We start from the raw sequence: 16,872 nt of genomic DNA on the forward strand, positions 1-16,872 counted from the left end.
GAAAGCCTTCCCCTATAGCTGACACCCTAAATCTGGACTTGTAGCTGCCTACACTGTGAGACAATAAATTGCTGTTTGTTAAAGCCACCCACTTCTGTACTTCTGTTACAGAAACACTAAGAAACTAAGACAACCACACTGAAAAAGAACAGCTACAACATGCTGCCTGACCTAAGTTTAGGTACCAGGACCTAGTCCATTCACCGTATTACTATTTATTGAAACTATTATTTAGTATTTTATTGAAAATATAATTTTATAAAATACAATGATGCTGTCCACTAATTTTACTTGATTTCTCATGCATTTGGCATTGTTTACCATTAGTTTCTTCTTAAAACTCACCGTCTATTATCTTATTAAATGCTATTATCTCCTTGCTCCCTGTCTTTTTTACCTATTTATTTTATCACCTCTTCATCTGTCATCCCATATATGTCTTGTCCTTCTGAGTTTTATCTTGGACTTCTTCTGTCTCACTCTACACTCTCTCCCTGGACAATTACATCCATATTTGCATCTGTAATTGAACCTGAAATGGTGACTTCTGAATTTATACCCAACAGACCTTTTCTTAGCTATAAAAAAAAAAGCTATAGACCCATAATATTCACCTCTTCGACAACTCTACCTGTATGCCTTACACAACTTCACACCCACCATTCCCTGCTGCCTATATCAGCACCACAACCCACCCCACATGTGCAAACACACCTTGTACTTCTCCCCAGACTTCATTGCCTATTCCAATCGACAGTACCACCATGTTGGGTATCACCCTATAGTCTCTCTCAGCCCACATAGCCAATCAGCCACAAAGCGCTCTGCACTTTACCTCCTTAGAATCCCTCATGATATTCCCTATTCACCACATTCAGGGTCTCACATCTTGCTGAACTATGGCAACGCTTAATATTGGTCTCTCTGGCTCAGAGTTTTCCTTCTCTGATTCAACTCACCACACTGCAGTCACAGGGATCTTTCTGCAATGCAAATCATACCATATCCTTCCTGGGATCGCAGCCTTTGAAGGCAGTCCCTCTGATTCCAGGATAAAATCCAAACATTTTAATATGGCTTATTGTGGGGTGACTGTAAAGTTTATCACCTAAACAGTGATTGGATAAAAGAAGGCTTATCAATAATTAGAGGTAAAATCAGACTTTCCAGGCAAATAAATTGCATGATCACCCTCCTTTCAAGGATGTCGTGATCTGCTATCTGCTCCTCACTTTTCTTTCCCTGCTCTAATCCTTACACTAACTCTTGTCAAATCTGACTGTTCCTTCTCCAATACGCTAGGTTACCTGATGGCCTCACTTACTTCCTTCTACCTAAATATCTTAACAATCCTCCTTCCCCAAACTGACCTCTCTTTCCTGAAAAGCACCTATTTGTGTTTAAAGTCAAGTCTTTCTTTACACTCCTGCACACACTCCAATGGAATTGCTTGATCTGTGCTCCCAATGTGCCATGTATAATCTTCTCCTGCAGTTGCATGCATTTTTGGGGGGTTTCCACTCTGAGAATATAAGGCCCTTGAAAGGAGAAACACACTTGTGGATCTATGGATTAGGAGGGCACTCTCTGAATAGGGTGGTTCCTTGTGAGTTGGGAAGACATCTCAAGAGAAACCTATTCCAGGAGCCTGGAGTTCCTCAATCATGGCATGCTATGCACTTCCTAATATCTCCCTGTCTTCCTTCTACCCCATTACACACAGATTATCCTTTACACAAATGCTTTAAGATTCAATGACAACTTTATAATGCACCCCAGCATTCCTACTGGCAAAGGCATCACTAAGCCCATGCAGTAGATGACTAGACATGAGAAGAAAACAGGTTTAAAAGGATAACACTGTAAATCCCCCCAGTTTCTGAGCTAAGAAAGCAAGAAGAAAAATGTCTTAATAAAGGAATTTCCAAACCTATAAACCTCAGCCCAATCAGCAAGGTGATGAGATTTGAGCCCCCAGAGAATTTTATCTGGGAATTGTCTCCACTCAGAGTGTTCTGACTTAGGAGTTAACTAATATTCTTTGTCATCATTGTTGGGTCCAAAGGGACTAGAAAGTAGGTGGGACAATTACTTTGTCTTTGTCTGTAATGAGGCTCTCAGGGGATCTGGCCCCAGTGGCCATGGAGGCCTGTAAATTCCTGCTCTGTGATTGCCCCAAACGTCCTTCCTGCACAGAGGGCCAAAGCCATGAGCCTCTTGTCTTCAGTCACTCAAGACTTACCTTTATTTCCAGAATGTTCCTATCTTTAGAATACAGTGCAGCATTGGTCACTCCATACTGACAGCATCAACTTTTCTTAGGTAAGATTATGTTGGTAAGTGCTGTTGAGCCAGTTCCGACTCATAGCGACCCTATGTACAAATGAAGGCAACATTGCCCAGTTGTGAGCCATCCTCACAATCATTGCGAAGGTTGAGCCCATTGTTGCAGCCACTGTGCCAAGCCATGTTGTTGAGGATCTTCTTCACTCTCTACTAAGTGTCATTTCCTTCTCTGGAGACTGGTCCCTCCTGACAATATCTCCAAAGTACATGAGACAAAGGCTCGCCATCTTTGCTTCTAAGGAGCATTCTGGTTGTACCTCTTCCAAGACAGATTTGTTCTTTCTTGTGGCAGTCCATGTTACTCAATATTCTTCAACAACACCATAATTCAAAGACACCAATTCTTCGGTCTTCCTTATTTATCGTCCAGCTTTTTCATGACTATGAGGCAATTGAAAATCCTATGGCTTGGGTCAGGTGCACCTTAGTCCTGCCATCTTTGCTTTTTAACACTTTAAAGAGGTCTTTTGCTGCAGATTTGCCCAACGCAATGTGTCATTTGATTTCTCAACTGCTGCTTCCATTGGTGTTGATTGTGGATCCAAGTAAAATGAACTTCTTGAAAACTTCAATATTTTCTCTATTTATCATGATGTTGCTTATTGGTCCAGTTGTGAGAAGTTTTGTTTTCTTTATGTTGAGATGTAATCGATAGTGAATGCTGTAGTCTTTGATCCAGCATCACAGCAACACACAAGCTACCACAGTATGACAAACTGACAGATGAATAAGTAAGACAATAGCAGTGGAGATGTCAAAATTTATTTATGAAGGAGTAAATTTTAGTAACTCCCTTTGCTAAATCTTGCAGATCCAGGGAGCAATAATAAGAGTCCTGAATCCATCAGCCAGAGCTTGTGATAAACCTAGTAACAATCAGCTGTTTCTCTTGCCTCTTTAGGAGCAGTTAAGTATTTAGGGTTGGGAACTGGGAAATGTAAGAGAGCCACATACAGTCATACAGTTGGACTATGTATGTCTGTGCACTTTTCAACATAAAACATACAAAATAAGAGACAGTCCAGTAGGAATAGCATTAAGACTGAGTGTTGGAAATTGGATGTGTATGTAAGATGGACAGATCCTGTCTTAACAACTACATGAATTGCTTCACAACCTGGTCCATCCTGGAGCTTGATTTGTCATATCTTAACCATCCAAGTGTAGGTTTCCGAATCTGCTGTTGTGTATTAACTTGGGTCTGTGTCCATAAGTGGGGCAAAGCAGTCGAGTGTCTCTGAGTTCCTCCTCCAGGGGCTCTCCAGGCAGCCTCAGCAGCAACAGATCCTCTTCCTGCTCTTCCTGAGCACATACCTGGTCACAGTCCTGGGAAATCTGCTCATCGTCCTGGCCATCAGCACAGACTCCCACCTGCACACAAACATGTACTTCTTCCTCAGGAACCTGTCCTTCGTGGGTGTCTGCTTCACCTCCACAAACATCCCCAAAGTGCTGACCAATCACGTACTTGGGAGTCAGAACATCTCCTTCTCTGGGTGTCTCACACCGCTATATTTTCTTATTGTGTTTGCAGACATGGACAATTTCCTCCTGGCTGTGATGGCCTATGACCGCTTTGTTGTTGTGTGCCATCCCTTACACTACACAACAAAGGTGACCCATCAGCTCTGTGCCCTGCTGGTGGCTGGGTCATGGGTCATTGCCAGTCTGAATGCTCTGTTGCATACCCTGATGATGGCTCAACTCTCGTTCTGTGCAGACAACACAACCCTCTACTTCTTCTGTGATGTGACTCCTCTCCTGAGACTCTCCTACTCTGACACACACCTCAATGAGATGATGATTCTCACAGAGGGGACCCTGATAATGATCACCCCATTTGTTTGTATTCTGGTTTTCTACATTTGCATCACCTGTGCTGTCTTAACAGTCCCATGCACAAAGGGAAAATGGAAAGCCTTCTCCACCTGTAGCTCCCACCTGGCTGTGGTTTTACTCTTCTAAGGCACCACAATTGCTCTGTATTTCAACCCTTCATTCTCCCACTCAGTTGAGACAGACACCACAGCTACTATGATGTACACAGTGGAGACCCCCATGTTGAACTTTTTCACCTACAGCCTCAGGAACAAGGATATGAAAGGGGCTGTAAGAAAAATGATTGTTATGAAAATTTATTCTGTTCAATATTGACATAGACTCTGAATATAGAGGGGAACTAGTATCTAATAAAATTCTGTTTCCTTTTCCCATTGTTTCAAGCCTAGTGGTTTTCCTTTTAAGAGGTCCATCCCTGTATTTACCTGGTGAGAATCAATCTCTTAGTACAAAGACTTTTCAGGTTAAATATGTAAAGAGAGATCTTTTACCAAATAACTGGACTATTCCAACTGCCAAGGCCCTTCAGTCAAAACACCCAGGAATAGACCTCTAGTTTAATGGGTTTGTTACTCATTTCGACAAGGAAGAACACACTCTGAGGGATCCTGGGACTTCTTAGTAGGAGGATGTTCAAAAGGACAGGATTTGAAGTAGTTTGATGCAATTTTCATGAGAATTTAAACAACTAGTGCTTTGATCTGAATTAGTTGTTACCAGAAAGCAGGGCTAATTCTCACTGGGCATGTTTGTATCTTATCTAGAATGAGGGAAGACTAGAGGGAGGCTAAAGCTGAGATTTGTAAGAAAGCAGCCATCATTATCAGCCAGGATTGGGGAATGTCTGTGACTTGGATCATGTTTATACTTTTGTCTGTGATCAAAGATGACTACAGGTGATTCTGCGAAACATAGGCACCACTTGAAAGTGGACAGAGGCAGCACTATAGCCCCTTTCTGGGATCTCATACCACCAAGAAAGAAGTGCTGGGTGTGGAGGGCATCCTTTGGACTGGGGTCCCTGTGCTGAGAAGCTTCTACACAGGGGAAGATCGAAGACAGGGACCTTCCCCTAGAACTGACAGAGACAGAAAGTCTTCCCCTGGAGCTGGCACCCTGAGTTCAGACTTCTAACCTCCTAAACTGTGACAGAATAAATTTCTGTTTGTTGAAGCCATCCATGTGTGGTATTTCTGTTATAGCAGTGCTGGATAACTAAGATGCTGCTCTTATACATTTCCATGTAGTTCCTTTAGCAAAACTTACTAGAAATTTTTTCCCAAGTTAAAGCATAATGGAAATTTATAGCTTACGGTCTGATTTGAAATTTTTTTGAAAATGATTACAGGAAATTGAAAATTGAGAAATATTTGAAACCGAACAGGATGCTCTGAATTTGAAGGAAGAAAGAGGAAAACAGAGCAGTTTCTCTTCATTTCAGAGAGATGGGTAAGATGTCATGTTGTGTGAAAACTGTCAGAATTCAGAATCAGAAGCTGTTTCTGAGTTTATCATACAATTGTCTTTTTTATATTTACCATATTTGTGTTTTAAGGTACTTTTACCTCAAATAATACATGGGAGTGTTTCTAATATTTAGTCGATATAATAAAGAATTCTTCATATGATAGAAAGTGCCTGTTCCTTGAAAGTTTGAAAGAAACCTCCAGCTTTTGGTTTGTATGTGAGCATGTACATAGGGGTAGAGGTGAGAAAAGATGTGACATTTTAAATGTCTTCATTTAGTAAACTATATTACGTCTTATTTCATCTCCTCATTTAGTAAACTATATTACGTCTTATTTCATCTATGTCAGTTTTTAGCACAAATCAAAAAAACAGAAAATAACAAATGTTGGAAACACTGCTGAGAGCCTGGAACTCTTACGCACTGCTGGTGGGAATGCAAAATGGTACAACCATTTTGGAAATGATATGGCATTTCCTTTGAAAGCTACAAATAAGAAATACCATATGATCCAGCAATCCCACTCCTAGGAATATATCCTAGAGAAATAAGAGCTGTCACATGAATAGACATATGCATACCCGTGTTCATACCAGCATTGTTCACAACAGCAAAAATATGGAAACAACCTAAATGCCCATCAACAATGGATAAACAAACGAATGGATAAACAAACTATGATACATACATACAATGGAGTCCTATGCAACCATAAAGAACAATGATGAATCTGCGAAGCATCTCACAACATGGATGAATCTGGAGGACATTATGCTGAGTGAAATAAGTCAATCACAAAAGGACAAATATTGTATGAGGCCACTACTATAAAAACTCATGAAAAGGTTCTGTGTAACACAAAAAGAAACAATCTTTGATAATTACAAGGGAGGGTAGAAAAACACTAAATAGACAATAGATAAGTGGTAAATTTTGTGAAGGGTAAGACAGTACACAATACTGGTAAAGCCCGTACGACTTGTCCAAGGCAAGATCGTTGAAGCTCCAAAGACACATGCAAACTCCCTGAGGGACCGAATTGCTGGGCTGAGGGCTATGGGGACCATGGTCTTGGGGAACGTCTAGCTCAATTGGCACAACATATCTTATAAAGAAAATGTTCTACATTCTACCTTGGTGAGTAGTGTCTGGGGTCTTAAAACCTTGTGAGCAGCCAACTAAGATACTCCACTGGTTTCACCCCATTGGGAGCATGATAGAATGAAGAAAACTGAAGATACAAGGGAAAGATTAGTCCAAATGACTAATGGACCACAACTCCCACAGCCTCCACCAGACTGAGTCCAGCAAAACAATGGTGCCTGGCTACCACCACTGACTGCTCTGACAGGGATCACAAGAGAGGGTCTCAGACAGAGCTGGAGAAAAATGTAGAACAAAATTCTAACTCACAAAAACAGACCAGAGTTACTGGCCTGACAGACAGGAGAAACCCTGAAAGTATGACCCCCGGACACCCTTCTAGCTCAGTAATGAAATCACTCCTGAGGTTCACCCTTCAGCCAAAGATTAGACAGGCCCATAAAACAAAACAAGACTAAAGGGGCACACCAGCCCAGCAGCAAGTACTAGAAGGCAGGAGAGGACAGAAAAGCTGGAAATAGGGAATCCAAGGTTGAGAAGGGAGAGTGTTGACATGTCATGGCATTGGTAACCAATATCACAAAATAATATGTGTACTAATTATTTAATGAGAAGCTAGTTTGTTCTGTAAACCTTCATCGAAAGTACAATAAAAAATTTAAAAAATAAATGTCTGAAAGCTCAGCAGATGTTTTATGAATATTTTGAACATTAGTGAAGAATCTGATAACTCCATGAGATTTTATTTGAAATCTGGGTCACATAAATTGAAACCAGAATACAATAGCGTTAACAAGCACTAATTATAAATATGCCATGAGATGTGTTTAGTGGGGAAGGTACTAAATGCTAGTTAATAGAATATTATAAAGTGTCAATAAGATATTAATTGCTAGTATTTTCAATTTGACAATAATTAAGAAGTGTCAAAATATGAGTGTATAATATAAGGAATCAGAAATAAGGCCCCAAAACAATAAAAGTATATTGTCCTTAATTTGCAAAAGAAATATATATATATACATCAGTTTTTGTTGCCTTTACATTTTTACAGCTAATCATCTACATCACTGGGTTTTCAAATGTATTAATATGTAATTGTGCCTACTATTTCAATATAAGTTTTAAAACCCATTTTATTATTATCATGATTATTCTCTCTATTTTTGGCATAATTTTGCAAGAATAATTAATCAAGTATTGCAAAGTATTATAAAGCCCCTACCCCCCCCAAAAAAATTCTAAAACTAAAAACTAGCACAATAATAAAAACCCAAATCAATGTAGCAGAACAGAGACGGTAAAAATACATCTATATCTCTATAGCCGTTATCTCTCTCTATATATAGATATATATAAGTTTACAGAGTTGTTCAAAGGATGCACTTGGCCATTGGGTTGGATATATCCCAACCCTGGCTCCATCATGACCTTACGGCAGGGCCCTGAGCCAATCACTGAATCTATCTAAACCCAGGATGTCTTCAGAGGAGAAGCTAATGACATTTGCCTCGTTGCTGTAATTATTAAAATAGATTGTTTAGAGAAAGAATTTGGTCAATTGCCTGGAATATAATAAGTCCTCAACACATATTCAACACAACAGCATTTTGCAAATGATAAAAGTAGTGTTACAAATCAGCGAGGATGTAAAAATACCAAAACTAATGGTCTGACAGAGACTGGAGGAACCTCCAAAACTATGGCCCCCAGACACTCTGTTAACTCAGAGCTGACACTGTTCCCGAAGGCCTCTCTTTAGACAAAGATTAGACAGGGCTATAAAATAAAAAAGAATACATGTGAGGTGTGCTTCTTAGTTCAATCAGATACACGAGACCAAATGGGTGGCTACTGTCGGGAGGCAGGATGAGGAGGCAGAAAGGGACAGGAAATGGTTGAATGGACACAGGAAACTCGGGTGGAAAGGGGGGTGGAGTGTGCTGTCACACTGTGAGGATTGCAACTAATGTCACAAAACAACATGTTTATAAATTTTTGTATGAGAAATTAACTTGAGCTGTAAACTTTCACCTAAAGCACACACATACACACACAAAAAAATCAGTGAGGGAAGGCAGGTTCACTAAAAGTGAACTGAGACGATTTGATAAATATTTGAGAACATAAAATTATATTGGTTGTGTATTTACTAAAAAGATAAATGCAAAAATTAAAAACTAGAAGAAAATATAGCTGAATATTTAAATAATGACAGAATGGGAAGAAAAGATAAACCATACGAGAAGTGGGAGAAGCCACAAAAGAAATGCTTGCTAGTGGTGATTACATAAAAATTTAATTATTTTTTATATCCAAAAAACCATTAACAAGACGAAAAGGCCAGGCATAAACTAGCAGAAGCATTTTGCATCATTTGTGAAAAGATGTCTGACATAACCCACATAATAATTATCATTTAACAATTTATTATTGAGTCAATATTTTTTAAACTCATAAATAATAAAAACAATTTAAGAGAAAAAAGTTAAAGGATAGTGTCCCCCAAAAATATCTGTCAACTTGGCTGTGCCATGATTCCCAGTATTGTGTAATTGTCCACCATTTTGTCATCTGATGTGATTTTCCTATGTGTTGTAAATCCTATCACTATGATGTTAATGAGATGGGTTAGCAGCAGTTTTGTTAAAGAGATCTACATGATTGTGTTTTAAGCCAATCTCTTTTGAGATATAAAAGAGAGATGCCAGCAGAGACATAGGGACCTCATACCACCAAGAAAGCAGCGCGGGGAGCAGAGCGAGTCCTTTGGTCCCAGGGTTCCTGTGCCTGAGAAGTTCCTAGACCAGGGGAAGATTGATGATGAGGACCTTCCTCCAGAGGCAACAGAGAAAGCATTCCCCTGGAGCTGAGGCTCTGAATTTGGATTTCTAGCCTAATAGATTGTGAGAGAATAAAATTCTGTTTGTTGAAATGACCCACTTGTGGTATTTCCGTTATAGCAGCACTAGATAACCAAGACAGATTGGGTATTTAAAAGAATAAGTGAAAAAGTTTGCTTTTCACTTATTAGCAAAAAGAGAAGAAATAGAAATTAAAGCATGAGCACAAATTGAAACAAAATTTTCTGATGAGAGTGCGGTGAGAAGGCAATCTCACACCTTGCTGTTAGGAAATAGTTTGATAAAAACCTTCTGGATCCTGTGAGTTTGATGACATTAAAAAAACAAAAAACTATAGGATAGCAAAAGTTAACAATTACTCTAAACCGAAGATGTGAAGATAAGGGGGCAGAAAAACTAGAGTACTGGAAACAGAACAATCAGTGCACAGTTAAAGAGAATGCTGATAAATTGTAAAAAATGTAAATGATGTCACTGAACAATTTATATAGAAATTGTCAAATGGGAACTTAATTTACTGTGTAAACTTTCACCAAAAACACAATAAAACATTATTTAAAAAAAAAAGTCCTGATAGGCAATTGGGTAATATGTATTAAAATGTCAACTATCATACCAAATTCCTTCTTTCGGAATTTATCCTTATGAAGTAATCAAGGACACCTACAAAAATATATTTACAAAGCTGCTTATTGACTTATTATGTATAAGAGTACAAAATCAGAGTAAATGAACAAAATATTGAATTTGAGGAGCCCTGGAGGCAAGGTGGGTAAGTACCCTGCTGCTACCGTAAAAGTCAACTGTTAAAATCTACCAGCCACTCTTGGGAGAAAGATGTGTCAGCTTGCTTCCATAAAGATTACAGCCTCAGAAACCCTATGGGGCTTGTTTTTTTTATAAATACTTGTTTTTTAAGACATGAAGTTCTTTTAGGAACTTCCTTTCCTAAATCTTCCAGTTCTGGGGATCAATAGAAGTCCTGAATCTGTTAGCTGGACCTTGAGATAAACCCAGTAGTAGTGAACTCTTTCTCTTTTCTTTATGACCTACAAAGGAGTTGGAGCTGGGAACAGAAAAAAGCAGAGACATATATAGTCACAGAGTTGGGCTGTGTATATTCCTGTGTGTTTTTCAATGTTTAATATACAAAACAACAGTCAGTAAGTCGAGTAGGAACAGCATCAGGACGGAGCGTGGGAAATTGGGAATGTAGACAGAGTAGACAGATCTTGTCTTAGCAACTCCATTAACTGATTTGCATAAATGTTGTAGTCTGGAGATTGATTTGTCCCGTTTTATTCATCCATGTCTAGGTTTCTGAATTGCTGTTGTGTTATTAACTTGGTTCTATGCCCAGGTGAGGAGCAAACCAGTCCAAAGTCTCCAAGTTCCTCCTCCTGGGGCTCTCCAGGCAGCCCCCACAGCAGCAGCTCCTCTTCATGCTCTTCCTGAGCATGTACCCGGCCACAGTCCTGGGAAACCTGCTCATCATCCTGGCCATCAGTGCAGACTCCCGCATGTACCCTCCCTCTCCCCCCACCCTGCCATGTACTTCTTCCTCAGCAACTTGTCCTTCATGGACATCTGCTTCTTCTCCACCACCATCCCCAAGATGCTGGCCAATCATATATTCGTGAGTCAGAATATCTCCTTCTCTGGGTGTCTCACACGGATGCATTTTCTCATTGTGTTTGCCAACATGGACAATTTCCTCCTGGCTGTGATGGCCTATAGCCTCTTTGTTGCTGTGTGCCACCCCTTACGCTACACAACAAAAATGACCCATCAGCTCTGTGCCTTGCTGGTCACTGAGTCATGGGTGATTGCCAATCTGAATGCTCTGTTGTATAACCTGCTGATAGCTCAACTCTTGTTCTGTGCAGACAACATGATCTCAAAGTTCTGTGATGTGACTTCTCTCCTGAGACTCTCTTGTACTGACACACATCTCAATGAGAGGATGATTTTTACTGAGGGGACTATGATAATGATCACCGCATTTGTTTGCATCCGGATTTCCCACATTTGTGTCACTGGTGCTGTCCTGAGAGTCCCTTCCATGAAGGGAAAATGGAAAGCCTTTACTGCCTGTGGCTCCCACCTGGCTGTTGTTTCCCTCTTCTATGGCACCTTCATTGCTGTGTATTTTAAACTTTCATCCTCCCACTCAGCTGAGACAGGCACCACAGCTGCTGTGATGTACACAGTGGTGACCCCCATGCTGAAACTTTTCATTTACAGCCTCAGGAACAAGGACTTGAAAGGGGCCCTAAGCAAAGTGATTTCTATGAAATTTTTTTCTGTTCAATAACGACATGGACTTTGAATGTCATAATGGAAACAGTTTGGAGTCAAAAAAAATTTCTTTTCTTATTGTCCATCCATGTATTTGCCTTAGAGAATGAAACTGTTGATACAGACTCTTCAAGCTAAAGCGGGAAAGAGAGATCCTTTTAAAAAATGGCCCAACTATTCCAAGTGCCAATGCTTTCCAGCCCAAACCACCAACAACACAGCTCTAGTTTATCGTGTTTATTATTCATTGCAACAAGGAAGAACCCAATGGAGAACTGTGGGACTTCTCAGCAGGAGGGTGTTAGAAAGCTCTTATAGGATTTGAGCTGTGAGGCAAGCAGTGGCACTCCAGATGAATTTTCCACATTTGGAGAGATAGAGCGGTGGAGAGTCTGCTCAAACCTTCAGAGCCAGCGAGAAGCAGCACTCAATCGGTGAAAGATAAGTACAAGCATCTAACCTACACTGTGGATTAAAAAAAAAAAAAAACTCTTTTGGGAAGTACCTTTTTCCCATTTACCTGACCCCTCCCCACTCTGCTCCAGTCCAGGTCTGCTTCAGTGATTGCTGTTGTCCCTCGGCCAGAAGTAGGACTTGTCTCACTCCCTGAGCCATTCTCCCAGCTTTGGCGAGGGAACAAATTAACAAACAGGAAAAAATAATCTGCCAGCTCCCCTAAGCTGGGAAATTCAGGGCAGGCACACCCTCTTTTCCTAGGCATAGGCGTTCATGGACTTTGAATGTCTTTCACCCCTGCATAGACCTGTGTGGGCCCATTTCAACAACACAGGCCCTCATTAGCACATTATAACAGGTATATACCTGAAGCCTATTTTCATCTGTATCTTCTGTAAGGCGGAGTGGCAGATTTGTGACATTTGACACCACTGTGCCCATTAAGCAGGGTCCTCACCTACCTACATCAGGGGCCTGAGAACTTGTGGCTCCACCCACTCCACAGAGCCACCCACAACAAGGGTCCAAGAATAAGTGGTGAATCCCAGTCCTTACAGCCAACAGCTTTAGGTGCCCATAGTCTGGCTGCAAAACCTACCTACCTACATGATCTAGAGAACTGGGAAATGTCTTCCACCTAGACACTCAGAGGCAGCAGTCAGCCCCCTGCCTTGATCAGCACATGACCCCCTACTGCAGCCAGATACCTGTGCTTACTCCAATCACCCCTGCCTGTCTAGGACTGTGTCTAGGAGAGCCTGCACCACACACTTAGTGACTGACAATCTGGACATCTGAGCTGAATCCACACAAGAAAAGTAAATGAACCCCTAGGTTCACATATGTAGTAACAGCTCCAATCACATGGATACAGGACATTAGATCTTCAAAAATGCCAATAATCAAACGAGCTCACACAGCCAGCCTATTTGGGCATATCAAAACAAAACAAAACTGGAAGCTAGGACACAGTAAGCAAACATAAAATAAATAAATATAATAACATATTGACAGCTTGGAGGCAACAGTCAATATCAAATCACATTAACAGGCAGACTATGATGGCTTCAGCAAGCCACAAAAACAAAGAATCAAGAACCCTTCTAGAGGAAGATAATTTCTTAGAATTGCGAGAGGTAGAACTCAAAAGATTAATATGCTGACCTCTTCAAGAGATCAGGCAAAATGAAGACCAAGTCAAGGAACACATAGATAAAGGGACAAAGGAACTTAAGAAGGTTTTATAAGGGCATAATGGTAAATTTAATAAGTTGCAAGAATCCACAGAGAGACAGCAAACAGGAACCCAAAAGATTAACAATAAAATTTCAGAATTAGACAACTCAGTAGAAAGTCATAGGAGCAGAATTGAGGCAATGGAAGTCAGAATTAGTGAGATTGAAGATAAAGCACTTGACACCAACTTATTTGAGGAAAAATTAGATACAAGAATTTAAAAAAATGAATAAACCCTAAGAATTATGTAGGAATTTATCCAGAGGAATAACCTACGAGTAATTGGAGTACCAGAACAAGGGGAGATAACAGTGAATGCAGAGAGAATTGCTGAAGATTTGTTGCAGAAAACTTCCCTGATATCATGAAAGATGAAAAGATATCCATCCAAGAAGCTCACTGAACCCCACACAAGGTAAATCCCAAAAGAAAGCCACCAAAACATATTATAATCAAACTTGCCAAAACCAAAGATAAAGAGAGAATTTTAAAAGTGGTTAGGGTTAAATGAAAAGTCACCTACAAAGGAGAGTCAATAAGACTAAGCTCTAACTACACAGCAGAAACTATGCAGGCAAAAAGGTGAAGGGATGACATATATAAACCCTTGAAGGAAAAAATTTGCCAGCCAAGAATTATATATCCAGAAAAACTGTCTGTCAAATATGATGGTGCTATTAGGGCATTTCCGATAAACAGAAGTTTAGGAAAGTGCTAAAAACCAAACTAAAATTACAAGAAATACTAAAGAGAGTCCTCTGGTTAGAAAATCAATAATATCAGATAAGAACCCAAGACAGAGCAATCAGATATCAACCCAGATAGGTAAGTCACAAAAATAAAGCAAAGCTAAAACACTGAAAATAGGGAAACAGAGACATCAATACGTAAAAGATGACAACATTAAAACAAAAAAGAGAGACTAAAAAATGTAGTCATAGATCTTTCATATGGAGAGGAAGTCAAGGAGATATAAAGAAATAAAAGACTGGTTTAAACTTAGAAAAATAGGGGTAAATATTAAGGTAACCACAAAGGAAACTAACAATCCTATACATCAAAATAAAAAACAAGAAAAACATACAGACTCAGCAAATAAAAAATAACAACAATGAAAAAGATGAAAAGAAAATACATAAAGAAAAGGCTCAGCACAGAAAATTCAGTGGATCAAAGAAACTGTCAACAACACACACGCACACACACACAAAAATACATCAAAACGACAGCACTAAACTCATACCTATCAATAATTACACTGAATATAAATGGACTAAATGCACTAATAAAGATACAGACAGTGGCAGAATGGATTAAAAAATTTTTTAAAAGAAACATGATCCATCTATATGCTGCCTACGAGAGACACATCTCAGACTTAAAGACACAAACAAACCAAAACTCAAAGAATAGAAAAAACATATATCAAGCAAACAACAATCAAAAAAGAGCAGGAGTGGCAATATTAATCTCTGACAAAATAGATTTTAAAGCAAAATCCACCACTAAAGGATAAGGAAGGACACTATATAATGATTAAAAGGTCAATATACCAGGAGGACATAACCATAATAAATATTTATGCACCTAGCAACAGGGCTCCAAAACACATAAAACAAACTCTAACAGCATTGAAAAGAGAGATAGACAGCTCCACAATAATAGTAGGAGACTTCAACACACCACTTCTGGTGAAAGAACATCCAGAAAGAAGCTCATTAAAGACATGGAAGATCTAAATGCCACAATCAATCAACCTGACCTCATAGACATATACAGAAGACTCCACTCAACAGTAGCCAAGTATACTTTCTTTTCCAACCACATGGAACATTGTCCAGAATAGACCACATATTAGGCCACAAAGCAAGCCTTAACAGAATCTAAAACATCAAAATATTAAAAAGCATCTTTTTTGACCATAAAGCCATAAAAGTAGACATCAATAACAGGGAAAGCAAGGAAAAAAAAATCAAATACATGGAAACCGAACAACACCTTGTTCAAAAACTACTGGGTTATAGAAGGAATTAAGGACAGAATGAAGAACTTCACAGAATCAAATGAGAATGAACATACATCCTACAAGAGCCTTTGGGATGGAGCAAAGCACTGCTCAGAGGTCAATTTATAGTGATAAATACACACATCCAAAAAGAAGAAAGGGCTAAAATCAAAACATTAACTCTACAACTTGAGCAAGTAGAAAGAGAGCAGCAAAAGGAGTCCTTGGGCACCAGAAGGAAGGAAACAATAAAACTTAAAAACCAAAAACCAAACCCATTGCCATCAAGTCGATTCTGACTCATAATGACCCTATAGGACAGAGTAGAACTGTCCCATAGAGTTTCCAAGGACTGCCTGGTGGATTCGAGCTGCAGGCCTTTTAGTTAGCAGCTGTAGCACTTAACCACTGCGGCAACGGATTCAGGTTTTAATAAAACTTAGAGCAGAATTAAATGAAATAGAGAATAAAAAAACAACTGAAAGAGTTAACAAGATGAAAAGCTGGTTCTTTGCAAAGATCAACAAAATTGATAAACTATTGGACAAACTGACAAAACAAAAACTCGAGAGGAAGCAAATAACCTGAATAAGAAATGAGATTGGTGATACCACAATAGACCCAGCCGAAACTAAAAGAATCATAACAGAATACCATGAAAAATGGCACTCCAACAAATTTGAAAACCTAGAGGAAATAGATAAATTTCTAGAAACACACTACCTACCTGATTAAAAGAGGTAGAACAACTAAATAAGCCTATAACAAAAGAAGAGACTGAAAAGGTAATTTAAAAACTCCCAACAAAAAAAGCGTTGGTCATGATGGCTTCATTGGAGAATTCTACCAAGCTTTCAGAGAAGAGTTAACACCACTACTATTAAAGGTATTTCAGAGGATAGAAAAGGATGGAATACTCCCAAACACATTCTATGAAGCAGGCATAATCTTGATACCAAAACAAGGTAAAGACAGAACCAAAAAAAAAGAAAATTACAGAACAATATCCCTCATGAACTTAGACGCAAAAATCCTAGCCAACAGAATTCAACAACATATCAAAAAAATAATCCACCATGACCAAGTGGGATTTATACCAGGTATGCAGGGATGGTTCAACATTAGAAAAACAATCAATGTAATCCATCACATAAATAAAACAAAAAACAAGAGCCACATGATCTTATCAATTGTTGCAAAAAAGGCATTTGACAAAGTCCAACACCCATTCATGATAAAAACTCTCCGCAAAATAG

General features: G+C 39.3%; 2 pseudogenes; both read left to right on the forward strand.

Annotated features, from left to right (window-relative positions):
* The first annotated feature begins 700 nt into the window (after nucleotides 1-700).
* On the forward strand, nucleotides 701-4,500 carry LOC126087478 (olfactory receptor 1361-like; annotated as a pseudogene).
* A 1,130-nt stretch (nucleotides 4,501-5,630) lies between these two features.
* Nucleotides 5,631-12,337, forward strand: LOC126087479 (olfactory receptor 1361-like; annotated as a pseudogene).
* The last annotated feature ends 4,535 nt before the right edge of the window (nucleotides 12,338-16,872 follow it).

This window comes from Elephas maximus, chromosome 12 (genome assembly GCF_024166365.1).
Source record: "Elephas maximus indicus isolate mEleMax1 chromosome 12, mEleMax1 primary haplotype, whole genome shotgun sequence".
Classification (NCBI taxonomy): Eukaryota; Metazoa; Chordata; class Mammalia; order Proboscidea; family Elephantidae; genus Elephas; species Elephas maximus.